The 19,691-nt window shown below is 43.1% G+C and overlaps 1 protein-coding gene across 9 annotated transcripts in view; it reads left to right on the top strand.

Moving 5' to 3' along the window:
• LOC26527594 (zwei Ig domain protein zig-8) overlaps positions 1-19,691 on the top strand; it is a 269,104-nt gene that overhangs the window by 136,315 nt on the left and 113,098 nt on the right. The gene's annotated exons all lie outside the window — the stretch shown is intronic.

Here is a 19,691-nt window from a genome sequence, read left to right as displayed (position 1 = left end):
CCGGAATCCAAATTGGTTTGGTGACAGGCCTCCGGCGCTTGCAATCGCAGTCTCCAGCCTAGAGCAGATCAGTTTCTCAAACACCTTTCCCATGGTGTCTAAGAGACAGATCGGTCTGTACGAAGATGGCTCATCTGGTGGTTTGCCAGCCTTGGGTAGCAATACCAGATTCTGGGCTTTCCATTTTGCCGGGAACGTCTCTTGGATCAGGCATTCGTTAAATAATTCGGTGAACGTACTTGGGTGCAAGGCGAGGGCTAGCTTTAGCGCACGATTTGGGATCCCGTCCGGCCCTGGAGCTGTGTTGGTTCTAAGACCTCGGAGAACTACTGATATTTCTTCCTCTGTAACTAAAACAATTTCAGTGCTCGTTGAGCCCTGATCAGCAGACTCGGACTCAGGGGCGTGAATGGAGCTTAAACTTTCTGGAAAGAGTGTTTCCACAATCGATTTAAGCTCCAGACGATCCGTAGGCTGCACCTGTCTACCTGCGTATAGTCTTTTAACTACTATCTTATATGCCCTGCCCCAAGGGTCATATTCGGCTGAGTCGCACAACTGTAAAAAACATTCTCTTTTGCTTGCCCGAATGGCCTTCTTCAGCTGTCTTCTAGCTGCCTGGTAAGCTAACTGTTTCTCAAAAAACGTTGACCTACCGCGAGCCCGTTGGTAGCTTCTTCTCACCTGGATGCATTTGCGACGAATGTCACCTATTTGCGTATTCCACCAATACGTAGGCTCATGTTATCGCGTGAACTGCTTGCGGCGTAACATGCTGCTATTGCAGGCACTCTGTATTTGGGCTACCGTTTGGCATGCTCTGGCCTCAGCATTACCAATTGTACCCAGAGACTGAATGGCCTCTGAAAAGACCGCGGGATCGAAAGTATCTAGCCGATACGACTCCCTCCACAATGTTGACGCCCTGGCAGGTGGCTCACCTATTGTGAACAGAAGTGCCGTATGATCGCTGCCTGTATAGCTATCGCAATGGCTCCATGTTGCTCCCCGAAAGAGGGATGAAGTGACAAAAGTAATGTCGATAACAGACCCGTATCCCGCCCGACTGAAGGTGTACTCATGGCCAGTGTTGAGCAGTGCAACATCTAGTGTCGCGAAGATCTCCAGTAGGATACGACCTCTGGCATTTGTTGTGGGGCTACCCCATTCTAGCGCCCAGGAGTTAAAATCTCCAGTTATAATGGCCTTCCGACCCCTAGCATCCTCGGCAAGCTCGTCGAGCACCGTCGTGAATTCACTGAGCTGCATGCTGGGGGCCAGATAGCAACTGTAGAGCCATAAGCTACCATATCGGCCACGTACGAACCCATTGAATGACTTAACATTCGAAAGTACGTTCGTTGAGTTGCCGCATACCCACAACGCAGCTTTGCCATTAACGTCTGTTGACATTGTCCTAGGGCAGCTGGTTCTACAGTGGTGAGGCTCACTGAGAAAAGCTACATCTATACATTTTTCCCTAATGGTCTGCTCTAGAAGATCTTGGGCAGCAACACAATGATTTAAGTTAAGCTGCAAAAACCTTAGCATTTCATTTTACGAGCAGCTTCACGGTAAGATGGGCACTTGAAGCTGCCTGCTGAATGGTCCGTCTGCTTTTCACCTTTCCGGATGCAGAGGCTACATTTTGGTGGCTTGGTGCATGCTTTGGCACTGTGACCCATCTCTCCACACCTGAACTAGGCGCCCTTTAAGTCACAGTCGCTGCCGCAGTTAGCTGCCATATGACCGTAATCGAGGCACTTGAAACAGCGTTTAGGCTGCTCCACGGCTCGTATACGGCAAACTACCCATCCTATTCTAATTTTGGACAGCTCGAGCAGAGTTTTAGCTTTCCCAATTGGAAGAGCAACCGTAGCTCTTTGCTGTCCACCAAAAGCTGGCCGAAGCGATTTGATAGCCTCAATGGGGAGTGAGCTATCCTTCAACTCCACCCTAATTGCCTCCAAGATCTCCTCTTTGGTCGCTAACTCATCTAGATCGCGAATCTCAACTTGGGCCGATTCGGTAAGTGTTTTAACTACCGCTCGGTCTCCCAAGGCCTTGCCTACAGCTTCGTGCAGAGCCTCAGCGCTATGCTCCGGCTTCCTACTCAGTTGCAATAAGAGGTCCCCCTTAGCTGTCTTCCTAATGCCTTGAACGTCGCTGCTCAGATGCTTCCAATTTGGGTCACTTTTAACTACACGGAGCATGTCCGCATAGCTGCAACCCCCTACGCCTGAAATCGCAATCGCGTCAGTCCTGGGACGTTTTTGCATAGGCTTTCGCCCTTTAACGACTGTCCAGCTGCTCTGGTTTGTCTGTCGAGCGGCCTGGTTTGAAGTTTCAGCTGCAGCCCGTAGAGCCATTGGTTCTTTTGGGTTCGCTGCACTTCTATTGGGCCTCGGCTTTTTTGAGGGAGTTTTCCTCTGTTCGGAGGCAACTTCCCTCGACCGCTTGGGAGTATTGCTACCTACTGTAGCACTAATGCTCGCTGCCTTAACATTTTCGCCTACTTTTTTGAGTGGCGTGGTCTGCACCTCACAGTTTTTAACCGAACGGTTGCAGAACGCTTCGGCCGTCTTGTGAAGGCTGACCAGCCTAGCCAGCTCCTCTCTCATTAAGGCATTTATATGCCGCTGACCCCCAAATAAGGCAGACAAACCCTCTAGTGTAGCTCCTATTTGAGCTTTGGCTGAGTGCCAGGCACCCAAGTCACTGGAGCCTGATTAGAAGTCGACGGCTGCGCCAACGCCCTCTGTTGTTGCTGCGGCGATCGCTGCAACGAGGAACGACGCGCAAAGGCTTGCAGCTCGTCCTCCATGATGGCATCCATTTCTGCTCCGACTACCACGGCGTGAAGACTGTAGTGGGCAATGGCTACTAAAATAATCTGAGTTTACAACCCGCAGTAACTTAAACTCAACTTGACTACAGTGAGAGCCCGAAAGTATGCACTACTTTTAATAACTGCTACTTCACTCCAGCAGCTAGGTTGCTGTCTTTGCTAAGGCTTAGCAACTCACCAACGTTAGTGAGCAGCTGATTGCCCGATGCAATTTCCAGCACTACTAACAGCTGTTAGAGTGAATGCACCTGATTTATATTATTGCGCAAGTGTGACGCCTAAAGTACCAAAATTTACGCGCCCACAAAAGACAAGGAAAGGAGAGAAGCCCTGACGCCAAAACAACGACGCTATCGCCCCCCCTCTCTTGCACCACCGAATTATACCGCTTGGGAATTCCACGAACCGCCGCGCAGTAAGTCTCTGGTAGTTTTTTTTTGAGGTCGCTGGGTACGCCGCGCCCACAGCAAACACATTGACTTCAGTTCTTTCCACTTTCACAGGGGAAAACACAGTTCAAGCTATTGTCTACGATGGATCACGATGACATCGACCGCACTCCGTGAAAACGCAACTCGAACTCCTGTGTGTGTGTGTGTGTGTGTGTGTGTGTGTGTGTGTCTGTGTTTTTTTTTTTTTATATTCATTTATTGACAAAATAAAAAAATTGCAAGTTGTGTGGTGGCTAGGATAGCGCGCGGTGCTTGCGGGACGGCCGTAAAGCATTGCTTCGCAAGCACTATGCGCTACCTTAGCCTGGGACAGCTCGTCTTCTCAGTCGCTCGACTCTGCGGAGCTCCATCATCACTGTGGCCGCGAAGGTGCTTGTTAGTTCCCAAGCTTCCTCCGATTCCAGCATGGCGTTGACTAAGTTGTCCGCTCTGATGGAGCGGCCCACTGCCTCTTCCAGACGACGCCTCTCCTCCAGGAACCGTCCACATTCGAAAAGAATGTGGTTGGCGTCTTCCACATGCCCTCGCTCGCACCAGGGGCACTCGTCAGATTCCTCGTAGCCAAAGCGCTTCAAATAGCTCCGAAAGCATCCATGACCCGAGAGGATCTGCGTAAGGTAGAAGTTAACCTCGCCATGTTTGCGGTTAACCCATGGTTCAAGCTCCGGGATGAGCTTGTGCGTCCACCGCCCTTTAGCTGAGCTATTCCACCTTCTTTGCCATCGTGCGATGCTGTTCGCCCTGACAGCGTTGAGTCGCGTAGGCCCCTGCGAATTCCGCTCCACGGCTTCGGCGACCAAATACTCCAGTGGCACCATACCGGCTATGACGAGCGCCGCGTCATCGGAGATAGTCCTGAAAGCGCAGCTGACTCTGATTGCGCTCAGCCTGTAGATCGCGCAAATGCCTCGGCTGTAGCTCGGCGTTGCCATCGCTCTTGCCCATATTGGCGCAGCATAACACATGACAGACCCAATGACGCATGACAATGACGCATGACAGACCCAATGACGCTCATTAAGAGGAGACGTCGTTGCTGTTTAGGTCCCCGCGTGTTAAGCATGATTCTCGAGAGAGCTCTACAAGAATCAGCTGCCTTTTTATGCACATATTCTAAGTGCTCGCGGAAAGTTAATCTTGTGTCTATCATGACACCAAGATATCTTATCGCCCTCTGTGACGCAATGGTGACGCTGCCGATCTTTATATTGGCAGTTTCCACTCTTTTGCGACTGCTGACCAGTACAACTTCGGTCTTGTGTGCCGCTAGCTCGAGCCCAGCTCCTGTCAACCAGCTTCGTATGCGATTGATACTTTCGTTGCACATATCCTCTGTATCTTTGAGCTCCTTTCCTATGGCTACGACAGCTACATCATCAGCAAAGCCAATGGTGTGCGCGCCTGCTGGTAGTTCCAAGCGCAGTACGCCGTCGTACATGATGTTCCATAGGAGAGGCCCCAGCACTGAGCCTTGGGGTACTCCAGCTGACACTGTATGAGTTTGGGGACCCTCACTCCTGTTGTATACCAGTGTTCTTCCTCTGAAGTAGCTCTTTATTATCTCTCTTAGATATTTAGGGATATTATATTGTGACAGCGCATTCAGTATCATATCCCAACTAGCTGTGTTGAAGGCATTCCTTACATCCAGGGTCGCAATGATGCAGTATTCCTTCGTTCCGTGCCTCCATCTGGTGCCTTGAATGGCGGAAGTGGCCAGACCGACAACTTTGTTAAGCGCGTCCGTTGTTGACCGGGCCTTCCGGAATCCAAATTGGTTTGGTGACAGGCCTCCGGCGCTTGCAATCGCAGTCTCCAGCCTAGAGCAGATCAGTTTCTCAAACACCTTTCCCATGGTGTCTAAGAGACAGATCGGTCTGTACGAAGATGGCTCATCTGGTGGTTTGCCAGCCTTGGGTAGCAATACCAGATTCTGGGCTTTCCATTTTGCCGGGAACGTCTCTTGGATCAGGCATTCGTTAAATAATTCGGTGAACGTACTTGGGTGCAAGGCGAGGGCTAGCTTTAGCGCACGATTTGGGATCCCGTCCGGCCCTGGAGCTGTGTTGGTTCTAAGACCTCGGAGAACTACTGATATTTCTTCCTCTGTAACTAAAACAATTTCAGTGCTCGTTGAGCCCTGATCAGCAGACTCGGACTCAGGGGCGTGAATGGAGCTTAAACTTTCTGGAAAGAGTGTTTCCACAATCGATTTAAGCTCCAGACGATCCGTAGGCTGCACCTGTCTACCTGCGTATAGTCTTTTAACTACTATCTTATATGCCCTGCCCCAAGGGTCATATTCGGCTGAGTCGCGCAACTGTAAAAAACATTCTCTTTTGCTTGCCCGAATGGCCTTCTTCAGCTGTCTTCTAGCTGCCTGGTAAGCTAACTGTTTCTCAAAAAACGTTGACCTACCGCGAGCCCGTTGGTAGCTTCTTCTCGCCTGGATGCATTTGCGACGAATGTCACCTATTTGCGTATTCCATCAATACGTAGGCTCATGTTGTCGCGTGAACTGCTTGCGGCGTAACATGCTGCTATTGCAGGCACTCTGTATTTGGGCTACCAGTTGGCATGCTCTGGCCTCAGCATTACCAATTGTACCCAGAGACTGAATAGCCTCTGAAAAGACCGCGGGATCAAAAGTATCTAGCCGATACGACTCCCTCCACAATGTTGACGCCCTGGCAGGTGGCTCACCTATTGTGAACAGAAGTGCCGTATGATCGCTGCCTGTATAGCTATCGCAATGGCTCCATGTTGCTCCCCGAAAGAGGGATGAAGTGACAAAAGTAATATCGATAACAGACCCGTATCCCGCCCGACTGAAGGTGTACTCATGGCCAGTGTTGAGCAGTGCAACATCTAGTGTCGCGAAGATCTCCAGTAGGATACGACCTCTGGCATTTGTTGTGGGGCTACCCCATTCTAGCGCCCAGGAGTTAAAATCTCCAGCTATAATGGCCTTCCGACCCCTAGCATCCTCGGCAAGCTCGTCGAGCACCGTCGTGAATTCACTGAGCTGCATGCTGGGGGCCAGATAGCAACTGTAGAGCCATAAGCTACCATATCGGCCACGTACGAACCCATTGAATGACGTAACATTCGAAAGTACGTTCGTTGAGTTGTCGCATACCCACAACGCAGCTTTGCCATTAACGTCTGTTGATCATGTCCTAGGGCAGCTGGTTCTACAGTGGTGAGGCTCACTGAGAAAAGCTACATCTATACATTTTTCCCTAATGGTCTGCTCTAGAAGATCTTGGGCAGCAACACAATGATTTAAGTTAAGCTGCAAAAACCTTAGCATTTCATTTTACGAGCAGCTTCACGGTAAGATGGGCACTTGAAGCTGCCTGCTGAATGGTCCGTCTGCTTTTCACCTTTCCGGATGCAGAGGCTACATTTTGGTGGCTTGGTGCATGCTTTGGCACTGTGACCCATCTCTCCACACCTGAACTAGGCGCCCTTTAAGTCACAGTCGCTGCCGCAGTTAGCTGCCATATGACCGTAATCGAGGCACTTGAAACAGCGTTTAGGCTGCTCCACGGCTCGTATACGGCAAACTACCCATCCTATTCTAATTTTGGACAGCTCGAGCAGAGTTTTAGCTTTCCCAATTGGTAGAGCAACCGTAGCTCTTTGCTGTCCACCAAAAGTTGGCCGAAGCGATTTGATAGCCTCAATGGGGAGTGAGCTATCCTTCAACTCCACCCTAATTGCCTCCAAGATCTCCTCTTTGGTCGCTAACTCATCTAGATCGCGAATCTCAACTTGGGCCGATTCGGTAAGTGTTTTAACTACCGCTCGGTCTCCCAAGGCCTTGCCTACAGCTTCGTGCAGAGCCTCAGCGCTATGCTCCGGCTTCCTACTCAGTTGCAATAAGAGGTCCCCCTTAGCTGTCTTCCTAATGCCTTGAACGTCGCTGCTCAGATGCTTCCAATTTGGGTCGCTTTTAACTACACGGAGCATGTCCGCATAGCTGCAACCCCCTACGCCTGAAATCGCAATCGCGTCAGTCCTGGGACGTTTTTGCATAGGCTTTCGCCCTTTAACGACTGTCCAGCTGCTCTGGTTTGTCTGTCGAGCGGCCTGGTTTGAAGTTTCAGCTGCAGCCCGTAGAGCCATTGGTTCTTTTGGGTTCGCTGCACTTCTATTGGGCCTCGGCTTTTTTGAGGGAGTTTTCCTCTGTTCGGAGGCAACTTCCCTCGACAGCTTGGGAGTATTGCTACCTACTGTAGCACTAATGCTCGCTGCCTTAACATTTTCGCCTACTTTTTTGAGTTGCGTGGTCTGCACCTCACAGTTTTTAACCGAACGGTTGCAGAACGCTTCGGCCGTCTTGTGAAGGCTGACCAGCCTAACCAGCTCCTCTCTCATTAAGGCATTTATATGCCGCTGACCCCCAAATAAGGCAGACAAACCCTCTAGTGTAGCTCCTATTTGAGCTAACGCTTCTTTTAGTGACTTGGGTGCCTGGCACTCAGCCACTGGAGCCTGATTAGAAGTCGACGGCTGCGCCAACGCCCTCTGTTGTTGCTGCGGCGATCGACGCAACGAGGAACGACGCGCAAAAGCTTGCAGCTCGTCCTCCATCATGGCATCCATTTCTGCTCCGACTACCACGGCGTGAAGCCTGTAGTGGGCAATGGCTACTAATATAATCTGAGTTTACAACCCGCAGTAACTTAAACTCAACTTGACTACAGTGAGAGCCCGAAAGTATGCACTACTTTTAATAACTGCAACTTCACTCCAGCAGCTAGGTTGCTGTCTTTGCTAAGGCTTAGCAACTCACCAACGTTAGTGAGCAGCTGATTGCCCGATGCAATTTCCAGCACTACTAACAGCTGTTAGAGTGAATGCACCTGATTTATATTATTGCGCAAGTGTGACGCCTAAAGTACCAAAATTTACGCGCCCACAAAAGACAAGGAAAGGAGAGAAGCCCTGACGCCAAAACAACGACGCTATCGCCCCCCCTCTCTTGCACCGCCGAATTATACCGCTTGGGAATTCCACGAACCGCCGCGCAGTAAGTCTCTGGTAGTTTTTTTTTGAGGTCGCTGGGTACGCCGCGCCCACAACAAACACGTTGACTTCAGTTCTTTCCACTTTCACAGGGGAAAACACAGTTCAAGCTATTGTCTACGATGGATCACGATGACATCGGCCGCACTCCGTGAAAACGCAACTCAACTCTATGCGTTTGTGTGTGTATGCGTGTGTGTGTGTCTTGTGTAAGCTGAAAGAAGCGAAAAATTATTGAAATAGCTATTACTCCAAAGGTTCAGGGGATCTCGTAGTCAAGCAGTCTCGACTACAGCTTTCTTACTTGTTCTATACATACTCGGGCTGATCACCCAAGACCAAAAAGCTTTGTCGGATATATGTCCGCCCACCGGGGGCGTAGCAAACCGCAAAAGTTGATATCTTCTAATGTATAATAGCTAGAAGCTTCAAATTTATAAAGTTAAGTTAACAGTAACCTCCTCCATCGAGGCCCCAAAAATAATGTTTACGCCTTTTTAGGGAATAGAATATCGAAAAATACCCTTTAATTTTCACATTTTTTGAGGATAAGCATTCAAACTTTGTAGTTAGGGTACCGTTATCACGTTCTAAGAACTGACCAAAAATGACGTGTCTACGCCCAGTAGGGGCGTGGCAAATCGGGAAAAACTGCATTTCTGAATGAGTATTCCGCAGTCGGTAACGCCCGACTGCAACGTTCTTACTTGTTTGTTGTGTGGGTGTATGATAATATCTTGTGCATGTAATACAATTACGTATTTCTTTAGACAGTTTCTGAGTCCAATTATCCAATATTTCCTTTGAATATAGTTTCTCATTACATTAATACCTCCGTGCATAGTGATAGTGTGGGCATCTTTAATTATTAAGTTAACTAAATGCATTTGTCATGAATAATTGGATGTTTTACGTCAAATCCAATACTAGCTTTCTCTAATCTTCCTCCTACTCGAAGTATTCCTTTTTCATTTAAAAATGGATTCAAGCTAATTATTTTACTCTTATTTTGTAATTATTTTTTCCCCAACAACTTTCCTATTTCTGCTCTAAGCTGACATGCTTGTTGTTGTTTAATAATTAATATTCTAGCGTTTTTATACCCTGAACCCATTGGTTCAGGGTATAAAAATTTCCAATGGGAAATCAGGGTATAATGGTTTTGTTAAAAGTATGTAACAGGCTTCTGCCTGTGGCAGGCGTGGCAGACCCCACAAAGTATATATATTCTTGATCAGGGCGACGAGCTAAGTCGATTTGGCCCTGTCCGTCTGTCTGTCTGTCTGTCCGTCCGTCCGTCCGTCCGTATGTATGAACGCGTCGATTTCAGAAGATATAAGAGCTAGAGACTTGAAATTTTTTTTCCTAGGTCCGTGTATATCACGCGCATATCAAGTTTTTCTTTATATATCGATAACTACTCCCGATATTTTATTATCGATCAAAAACCTTATCGAAAGCTAGTTATTTAATTATATCTCCTACACCTTTAGAGCTAGAGCTTGCAAATTTTAAATGTAGACTTATATGTATTTTATATAATTTCGATTTTTGTTGTAATTTACCCCCCACCCCTATATCCACCCCCTCACCATCACCTTTGTACAAGGCGTATTTCAAGTACTAGAGACATGTGCTATGGAATGTACATACATTTTCACCATATAATTACGCCCTGAAACTTTCATTAAGATTGTACGTATAGAAATTAAATTATTCAACAAATAAATTCTTATAATGTTACTACACTACAGCGCAGCCCAAGCGCAGTTAGCAGAGCGCATTCTAATACGTGTGTGTGTATGTATGTGTGTCGAAAAGAAGTGCAGACTGATTAGAATATCAGATTAGAGGGTTCAGGGTATCTCCTAGTCGAGCAGTCTCGACTAGAGTCTTCTTACTTGTTTATTTCTGCTACTTATATATTTTTGTGGCTTTTATATCGTTTTTTTTTTTTTTTTATACCCCTGAACCCATTTTCAATGGGAAATCCTGGTATAATGGTTTTGTTGAAATGTATGTAACAAGCAGAAGGAGGCGTGGCAGACCCCACAAAGTATATATATTCTTGATCAGGGCGACGAGCTGAATTGATTTGGCCCTGTCCGTCTGTCTGTCCGTCTGTCCGTCTGTCCGTATGTATGAACGCGTCGATTTCAGAAGATATAAGAGCTAGAGACTTCAAATTTTTTTTAAAATGTCCGTAATTACAGCGCGCATATCAAGTTTATCATTAAAAATCGATAACTCATCCCGATCTTTTTTATCGATAAAAAACCTTATCGAAAACCAGTTATAAAATTATATCTTCTACACCTTTATTGCTAGAGTCTCCAAATTTTTAATGTATGCTTATATGCAATTTATACAATTTCGGTTTTTGTTAAAATTTACCCCCCCCCCTTAAATTCACCCCCTCACCCTCACTTTTGTAAAAAGCGTATTTCAAATACTAGAGACTTGTGCTTTGGCAATTACATGCAATTACGAGCATATGAAAAGTTTCATGAAGATCGTACGTCCACAAAAAAAGTTATTAAGCAATTAAGTTATCATAGTAAGCGCTCACTGCCGCCCATGCGTGTTTTTGCTTGTGTGTGTATATGTATGTAATTGTTTGTGTATGTGTGTGTGTATATGTGTGTGTGTATGTATGTGTGTGTATGTATGCCTGTGTGTGCGTGCGTACGTGTGTGTGTGTGTGTGTGTGTGTGTGCGTGTTTCTTGTGTAAGCTGAAAGACGCGAAAAATTTTTGAAATAGCTATTACTCCAAGGGTTCAGGGCATCTCGTAGTCGAGTAGTCTCGACTAGAGCTTTCTTACTTGTTGGTTATGATTTTAATAAATCCGATAATAAATGCTACTACTTTTTGTAATTTTTCATACAAGAATATCGTTTGATCAATTCAACTACAGTGCTTATCATAATTATAGCCCAGCCAGCAACTTAAACTTTTAGCCAGTTTTAGCAACATATTTAAGGGTTTTCAAAAATAAATTTTACAGCACTTTGTAGACTGGAGCATGTTTAGTAGATTTTATTGAAATTTTTGTTCAATTTATGGAAAACTAAGAAATAACCGTTAATTTTTGCTCCGTGCTAGCATTTTTGCTTGCATTTTTGTGTATCATAATTATAGCCCACTGTCGACTTTTGGCTTTACGGACATTGTAATTAAGTAAATTTAGATAGTTTTTAAGAGATGCCGCTTGGAAAACAATTATCTTATTATGAAAAGGGCCGTATTTACTCACTTTTCGAGTCAGGTGAGTCTATTTCGAGTATTTTACGAATTTTGAGAAAAAGTCAAAGTGCAATTAAAATTTTTTTGAATAACCCCTAAAAATAAGGATCAAGAAGACGTACTGGGTGAAAACCGTTACTAATTGCGCACGATAAACGCAAAATTATTAAGAAAGCCAGCTCAACCGCAATCGCACATGTGGCCGAATCTATGTCAGCCATGACTGTTTAGCGAGTACTTAAGAGCTCAGGAATCATAAATCGGTCTAAACTGACCAAAGCATCCATGTTGCTAAATCGCCACAGGGTTGCTCGACTTGATTTTGCCGAAAGACATACTGCGACCGATCTGACATACGCACGTTTGAATCATCGTCTTTTGGCTTACAGTATATTTATAAATTTTTACCCTAACAGGTCATATTTTCTGATGGAAAGAAGTTTAACCTGGATAGTCCTGATGGGTTTGATACTTATTAGCATGATTTGAGGAAGGATTCTATGATTTTTTTTAAGGACAGGCTTTGAAGGTGGCTCCGCCATGATTTGGGGTACATTTTGTTCATTTGGTACCTTGGAATTGAAGTTTGTAACGAACGGAATGAACAGTGAAGAGTATATTCAGGCTCTGGATAGTAGTCTTAATCCATATTTAAGGGAATTACGTGAAAAGCCAATGGTTTTCCAACAGGATAATGCCACATCCATGTGAGCAGTCGTACAACGGAGTGTTTGGAGGAATTTCATGTTGATGTCCTTGACTGGCCAGAATGTTTTTCAGATCTCGCCCCGATAGAAAATGTCTGGGGTAAACTTGTAAGACGGGTGTATGCCAAAAACCGCCAATTGGAACAGTTGGATAACTTAAAACGCAAATTCTAAATGAATGACAAAGTTTCGAAAAGGACCTTTTTTTAAATTTAGTGGTTTTAATGAGGAAGAGAATTTTTGAGTTAACTAAGGCAAATGGGGGCCGGACTAAGTATTAACATTAGTTTTTCCATCAATCCGCAACGAATTCGGATTTTTTTTTTTTTTACCAAAATATAAATATGGGCTATAATTTTGATACAGCAAATGGTGATGTTTTTCTTTGTTTTTTACTTCTTTTTAAGAAATCGTTATTAAATCGTTAATTTTAAGTGAAAAAATGTTTTGCCATTGAAATACTGGACTACTCATTTTTGAAGATTTTGAGGAAATATGCCATTTGGGAAAAATTTTCAGCCTATTCGTTTAAGTGGATTAAAAGTGGGCTATAATTATATATTTTTAACAACTTAGAATCATGGCATCATTTCTTCAACCACCGCAAGCTGTATCTGTGAAGTTTTATAATATTATTTATGTTTTACCTGACGCTTGAAATTGAGTTAAGCATCACAGTATTGATCTGACGAAAAATGTTACCCACTTGAGCATTGGCAAAGAAAACAATGCAAAAGTGGCCAAGTTCCTAAATTTCTTATATCCTATCAAACCCTTAGAACACGCTTCTCAACTCAAAACTCTGTAGCGTCTTGAGTAGTTTCCTACTGAATTGGGTGGATGTTCTTATATTGGGGTTCAATACTATCAATGTTCTCCAAAAATATTTATGCATGAAAAGGAATCGACATTTTTTACTATTTGAAAATTTGTCGGCAACACATAAATTCTTGTACTACACGCTATCAAAAGAGTTGCATACATTTTTTAATCGTTTCGTTTCATTTACATAGAATCAAAAAGTTCGATATTGTTGTTCACAATAGGTTGTTCTGAATTAAATATAAATCATATCCTAGTTTAGTTAGTTCCATATTATTACCGCTTGGTTCGTTCATTGAAAATTGAATTACTAAACTATTTGGTTTTAATTTAACTACAATGAAGAACACTTCATTCTTCATACGTATTATCCATACAAAATACGAAAATTTCTTCAATAAAAAATAAAAGCGGAAATAAAGCAAATTATTCTTTAAAAAATCCAGAATTCCCGCTGTCCGCTGTTTTGGAATTTTTCCAGCAATCGGCTTTTCAAAAAAGCCAGATTTGACGGGAAGAAAGCTGATTTGGCAACACTGATGTGTACAGACAGAAGCGCGCCCTTTCCCACATTCTTAGAATTTCGATTGATTTCTGGATTTTCTTTCCGTTACTGTAGTGTTTTCAGATGACGCTCTGTTAAGCTAGGTACACACGATGCAAACAATTTGCAGCAAGTTGATTGCTGCAATTAAATTTGCACGTTTGAACACGAGTGCAAACATTTTGCTGCAAACAAAAAATTTGCAATAACTGTTTGCGGCAACTTTTTTTGCTTGTCGTCTGAACACAGAATTTTGCCGTTAACTTGGTTGCGTCAGTTGTTTGCTTTCAGCCGCAATATTGCAGCAAGCAAAGCAAAATATGGGATCGCGAGAAAACGATTGAATTAATTGAATTGTACGAGAATTTTTGAGTTTTATGGGATGTTTCGTCAGCAGACTTTATAAATAAGTATAACAAGTAAGAAGACTCTAGTCGAGACTGCTCGACTACGAGATACCCTGAACCCTCTAATTTGATATACTAATCACTCTGCACTTCTTTTCGGCATACATACATACACACGCACTTATTAGAACGCGCTCTGCTAACTGCGCAGTAAGCAGCGACTGCGCTTGGGCTGCGCCGTAGTGTGGGCAACATTATAAGAATTTATTTGTTGAATAATTTAATTTCTAGACGTACAATCTTAATGAAACTTTTAGAGCGTAATCATATGGGAAAATGTATGTACATTCTAAAGCACGTATCTCTAGTACTTGAAATACGCCTTTTACAAAGGTGATGGTGAGGGGGTGGATATAGGGGTGGGGGGTAAAATACAAAAAAAATCGAAATTATAAAAAATACATATAAGTCTACATTTAAAATTTGCAAGCTCTAGCTTCAAAAGTGTAGGAGATATAATTAAATAACTAGCTTTCGATAAGGTTTTTAATCGATAATAAAATATCGGGAGTAATTATCGATATATAAAGAAAAACTTGATATGCGCGTGATATACACGGACCTAGGAAAAAAAATTTCAAGTCTCTAGCTCTTATATCTTCTGAGATCGACGAGTTCATACATACGGACGGACGGACGGACGGACGGACGGACAGACAGACGGACAGGGCCAAATCGACTCAGCTCGTCGCCCAGATCAAGAATTTATATTCTTTGTGGGGTCTGCCACGCCTCCATCTGCCTGTTACATACTTTTAACAAAACCAGGGTCTGTCTGTCTGTCCGTCTGTCCGTATGTTTGAACGCGTCGATTTCCGAAGATATAAGAGCTAGAGACTTTTTTTTTTTTTTTTTTTAAATGACCGTATATACAGCGCGGACGTCGAGTTTGCTTTTAAAATTCGATAAATCATCCCGTTATGTTTTTATCGAGTAAAAACATTCAAGTTCAAATCAGATGCCACTATAGGTAATTGTGAATGATTTTTCTTTTTTTTAAATTTCTCAAATATTCAATATAATATGTAGATCATATGCTGAAAGTTTCATTAAATTCCGTTCAGTCAAAAATTAATAAAAAATAATCAAGTATTTGGCCAATTAACAAACGCACGTGCAGCAGCTACAACAGCATCGTATGCGTGTGCACACATACATTCAAACTTCTTCTAGAAACATTCGTTGAATCACATCAGCTGTTAGTTTCGTTTAGTTTTGGTAGATGGCGCAGCAGCAATGAATCTATTTGAGTTTTCCCAGCGCCACTAGCAGGAGTGGGTTGGCTTAGTGTGTTAGCTGCATGACGCTCGATCGAGAAGTCGCGATTCGAATCCCGGTCGGTGCAACTGATGTTAACTTTTTTAATTGTTTCAAAATATTTTTATATATTCATAAATGAGTTTTCTATTTAATTTATATTTTTAAATACACCGAAATTGAAATTCTAACTATACTTTATGTGCGTTTTTAATAGTTTGGTTATTCTAGCAGATTCTTAGAATCACATCAACAGTTAGTTTCGTTTAGTTTTGGTAGATGGCGCTGCAGCAGTGAATCTATTTGAGTTTTGCCAGCGCCACTAGCAGGAGTGGGTTGGCCTAGTGTGTTAGCTACATGACGCTCGATCGAGAAGTCGCGGTTTGAATCCCGGTCGGTGCAAACGATGTTAACTTTTTTAATTGTTTCAAAATATTTTTATATTTTATTAAATGAGTTTGGTATTTTATTTATATTTTTAAATACATCGAAATTGAAATTTCAGCCATACTAAATGGGCATTTTTATTTGTTGGGTTCAGGGTAGTATCTAGTCGAGAACTCTCGACTAGAGTTTTCTTACTTGTTTTTTTTTGGCAGACTTTGATCTTCTCATTTTTTTTTTTTATACCCTGAACCCATTTTCAATGGGAAATCAGGGTATAATGGTTTTGTTGAAATGTATGTAACAGGCAGAAGGAGGCGTGGCAGACCCCACAAAGTATATATATTCTTGATCAGGGTGACGAGCTGAGTTGATTTGGCCCTGTCCGTCTGTCTGTCCGTCTGTCCGTCTGTCCGTATGTATGAACGCGTCGATTTCAGAAGATATAAGAGCTAGAGACTTCAAATTTTGTTTAAAATGTCCGTAATTACAACGCGCATATCAAGTTTATCATTAAAAATCGATAACTCATCCCGATCTTTTTTTATCGATAAAAAACCTTATCGAAAACCAGTTATAAAATTATATCTTCTACACCTTTATTGCTAGAGTCTCCAAATTTTTAATGTATGCTTATATGCAATTTATACAATTTTGGGTTTTGTTAAAATTTACTCCCCACCTTTAAATTCACCCCCTCACCATCACTTTTGTAAAAAGCGTATTTCAAATACTAGTGACTTGTGCTTTGGCATATACATGCATATTCATGTTATAATCATAATCTGAAAGTTTCTCGAAGATCGTACGTCCACAAAAAAAGTTATAAAGCAATTAAGTTCTCATAGTAAGCGCTCACTGCCGCCCATGCGTGTTTATGCTTGTGTGTGTATATGTATGTAAATGTTTGTGTATGTGTTTGTGTATGTGTTTGTGTGTGTATGCGTGTGTATGTGTGTGTATGTGTGTCTGTATGCGTGTGTGTGTATGTGTTTTTTTTTTTTTTTTATACCCTGAACCCATTGAAAATGGGAAATCAGGGTATAATGATTTTGTTAAAAGTATGTAACAGGCAGAAGGAGGCGTGGCAGACCCCACAAAGTATATATATTCTTGATCAGGGCGACGAGCTAAGTCGACTTGGCCCTGTCCGTCTGTCTGTCTGTCCGTCCGTCCGTCCGTCCGTCCGTCCGTCCGTCCGTCCGTCCGTCCGTCCGTCCGTCCGTCCGTCCGTATGTATGAACGCGTCGATTTCAGAAGATATAAGAGCTAGAGGCTTGAAATTTTTTTTCCTAGGTCCGTGTATATCACGCGCATATCAAGTTTTTCTTTAAATATCGATAACTACCCCCGATATTTTATTATCGATCAAAAACCTTATCGAATGCTAGTTATTTAATTATATCTCCTACACCTTTAGAGCTAGAGCTTCCAAATTTTAAATGTAGACTTATATATATTTTATATAATTTAGATTTTTGTTGTAATTTTCCCCCCACCCTTATATCCACCCCCTCACCCTCACCTTTGTAAGAGACGTATTTCAAGTACTAGAGACTTGTGCTTTGGAATGTACATACATTTGAACATTATGATTATGTTCTCAAAGTTTCATTAAGATTGTACGTCTAGAAATTAAATTATTCAACAAAGAAATTCTTATAATGTTGCCCACACTACAGCGCAGCCCAAGCGCAGTCGCTGCTTACTGCGCAGTTAGCAGAGCGCGTTCTAATACGTGCGTGTGTATGTATGTGTGCCGAAAAGAAGTGCAGAGTGAATATCAGATTAGAGGGTTTAGGGTATCTCCTAGTCGAGCAGTCTCGACTAGAGTCCTCTTACTTGTTTTTATATATATTCATTTATTGACAAAATTAAACAAATTGCAAGTTGCGTGGTGGCTAGGATAGCGCGCGGTGCTTGCGGGACGGCCGTAAAGCATTGCTTCGCAAGCACTATGCGCTACCTTAGCCTGGGACAGCTCGTCTTCTCAGTCGCTCGACTCTGCGGAGCTCCATCATCACTGTGGCCGCGAAGGTGCTTGTTAGTTCCCAAGCTTCCTCCGATTCCAGCATGGCGTTGACTAAGTTGTCCGCTCTGATGGAGCGGCCCACTGCCTCTTCCAGACGACGCCTCTCCTCCAGGAACCGCCCACATTCGAAAAGAACGTGGTTGACGTCTTCGACATGCCCTCGCTCGCACCAGGGGCACTCGTCAGATTCCTCGTGGCCAAAGGGTGTGTGTATGTGTGTATGTGTGTCTGTATGCGTGTGTGTGTATGTGTGTCTGTATGCGTGTGTGTGTATGTATGCCTGTGTGGGCGTACGTGCGTGTGTGTGTGCGTGTTTCTTGTGTAAGCTGAAAGACGCGAAAAATTATTGAAATATCTATTGCTCCAAGGGCTCAGGGGATCTCGTAGTCGAGCAGTCTCGACTAGAGCTTTCTTACTTGTTTTTATACCCTGAACCCATTTTCAATGGGAAATCAGGGTATAATGGTTTTGTTGAAATGTATGTAACAGGGAGAAGGAGGCGTGGCAGACCCCACAAAGTATATATATTCTTGATCAGGGCGACGAGCTGAGTTGATTTGGCCCTGTCCGTCTGTCTGTCCGTCTGTCCGTCCGTCCGTCTGTCCGTATGTATGAACGCGTCGATTTCAGAAGATATAAGAGCTAGAGACTTCAAACTTTTTTAAAATGTCCGTAATTACAGCGCGCATATCAAGTTTATCATTAAAAATCGATAACTCATCTCGATCTTTTTTTATCGATAAAAAACCTTATCGAAACCCAGTTATAAAATTATATCTTCTACACCTTTATTGCTAGAGTCTCCAAATTTTTAATGTATGTTTATATGCAATTTATACAATTTCGGTTTTTGTTAAAATTTACCCCCCCACCTCTAAATTCACCCCCTCACCCTCACTTTTGTAAAAGCGTATTTCAAATACTAGAGACTTGTGCTTTGGCAATTACATGCATATTCATGTTATAATCATATTCTGAAAGTTTCATGAAGATCGTACGTCCATTTATTAAACAATTAACTTCTCATAGTAAGCGCACACTGCAGCCCATGCGTGTTTATGCGTGGTTGCTTGTGTGTGTATGTGTGTGTGTATGTGTGTGTGTGTATGCGTTTGTGTATGTATGCGTGTGTGTGTGTAAGTGTGTCTGTATGCGTGTGTGTGTATATATGCCTGTGTGTGCGTACGTGCGTGTGTGTGTGTGTGTGTGCGTATTACTTGTGTAAGCTGAAAGTTGCGAAAAATTATTGAAATATCTATTGCTCCAAGGGTTCAGGGGATCTCGTAGTCGAGCAGTCTCAAAATTTTAAATGTATATTTAAATGCATTTTGTACAATTTCGGTTTTTGTTAAAACTTACCCCCACCCCTATATCCATCACCTCACCCACATATTTGTAAAAGGCGTATTTCAAATAATGGTGACTTGTGCTTTGGCAGATGCATGCATATCCATATTATAATCATAATCTGAATCGTCCATCGACAAGAAAAGTTATTAAACAATTAGTAATCCACCTCTGCAGCCAATGCGTGTGTATGCATGCGTGCGTATGGCTGTGTGTGTGCGTGTGTGTGTGTGCATATGCGAATAATTATTGAAATAGCTGTTGCTCGAACGGTTCAGGGGATCTCGTAGTCGAGTAGTCTCGACTAGAGCTTTCTTACTTGTTTTCTTATTAATCTCACATATATTTTCATTTGTATGCTCAGTCAATTGGTCAAATATCCAGTTTGACAGTACGATTGTGTTGCGGCCGCTGTCAATCCATACGTCCAATAGCGTTGCATGACAAAACCTAAGCTGATCTATTCTGTTAAAGTAGCGCAAAAGCCGCAAAACGCCGCAAACAGGATTATTACGCTCTTTCTTAACAAATTGCACTGAATTTCTATCTTTTTGGACAATACAAAATAATATAAATACAGTAGAATCCGGTTATAGCGACATTCAAGGGACC

The sequence above is a fragment of the Drosophila mojavensis genome, unplaced genomic scaffold, assembly GCF_018153725.1.
Source record: "Drosophila mojavensis isolate 15081-1352.22 unplaced genomic scaffold, ASM1815372v1 contig_72, whole genome shotgun sequence".
Lineage (NCBI taxonomy): Eukaryota > Metazoa > Arthropoda > Insecta > Diptera > Drosophilidae > Drosophila > Drosophila mojavensis.
The sequence above is the reverse complement of the archived record's forward strand: the minus strand, read 5'-3'. Positions and strand labels throughout refer to the sequence as shown.